Source organism: Bos mutus, chromosome 1, assembly GCF_027580195.1.
Source record: "Bos mutus isolate GX-2022 chromosome 1, NWIPB_WYAK_1.1, whole genome shotgun sequence".
Classification (NCBI taxonomy): Eukaryota; Metazoa; Chordata; class Mammalia; order Artiodactyla; family Bovidae; genus Bos; species Bos mutus.
The window spans coordinates 53939714-53941237 of NC_091617.1; positions in this window are offsets into that span (position 1 = coordinate 53939714).

Below are 1524 nucleotides of genomic sequence, written 5' to 3' on the forward strand. Positions count from 1 at the left end.
AGCCACCACTCCTTGGACATGCGGTTGGTTCTCCTGGCCGCCGCCCCTGATCTCAGGTGTGGGGGCGTGGGGTAGCTCCTCCAAGCCGCCACCCCTGGCCTGGGGCATGGGGGTGTGCGGTAGGTCCTCCTGCCCGCCGCCCCTGGCTTTGGGCGTTGGATAGCTCCTCTCGGCCGCCACCCTTGACCTCGGAATTGGGTAGCTCTTCTCAGCCGTTCCTGCGCCGTCGCGGCCTGGCACTCTCAGTTGCAGCCCCTGACCTTGGACGTGGGGTAACTCCTTTTGGCCGCTGCCCTTCAGGCATGGGGTCCTCCCGGCTTCTGCCCCTGACCTCAGACATGGGGTAGCTCTTCTCGGCCGCACCGAAGTGCACCGGTCGCAGCCGCCCACGCGGAAGTGCGCCAGTGAGAGTTGGACCATAAAGAAGTCTGTATGCCAAAGATTTGATGCTTTTGAGTTGTGATGTTGGAGACTTGTGAGAGTCCCTTGGACTGTAAGGAGATCAAGCCAGTCAATCCTAAAGGAAATCAATTCTGAATATTCATTAGAAGGACTGATGTGAAGAGCTGACTCATTAGAAAAGACCCTGATGCTGGGAAAGATTGAAAGCAGAAGGAGAAGGGGATGACAGAAGATGAGATGGTTGGATAGCATCACTGATTCAGTGGACATGAGTTTGAACAAACTCCGGAGATGGTGAAGGACAGGGAAGCCTGGCATGCTGTAGTCCATGGGGTTGCAAAGAGTTGGATATGATTGAGTGACTGAACAACAACGACATGTAATTGGGCCAGCTTGGGTGGAGTATCCCTTTCAGATTCAGCCAACCCAAAATGGTACGCGAGGTTCACATGTTTTTCTTTGTAAAGCAGAAACAAAAGGATTGACAGGTGAAATAGTTGGCTGATTTGTGTACTGTCATTATAGACAGTGTCAATACAGTAAAACGTATTCAGTAGTCATGTTTTAAAACCAGGAAACTAGACTAAGGATTTATAATCCTGTTTCCTAGAGTAGAGGGAAAGCCATAAAATACACAATAATAAAATGTTAATAATAATAATAGAAAAGAATTAATAAATTGTTCATTAATAAAATATTTAGTAAAATAACTAATTACATAATGAATCACTAAGTTATTTCCATATAATAGACACTTTATGTCATTTACTGCTTGCAAATAAATATATTTTATATCACATGTTACAGTGCTATTTTGTATTAAGTATGTTATACATACTACTATATATCATACTAAATATATTATTTAATATCTAAAGCTCTTCTATGAGTTGGTATAAAATTATCAATAAGCAAGAGGTTAAGTGATATTAGAAAGTCTATCTTGCTTAAGCCTACTGCTATAGAATGAATATTCAGTTCAGTCACTCAGTTGTGTCTGACTCTTTGCGACCCTATGAACCACAGCATGCCAGGCCTCCTGGTCCATCACCAACTCCCAGAGTCCACCCATGTCCATTGTGTCGGTGATGCCATCCAACCATCTCATCTCTTGTCGTCCTC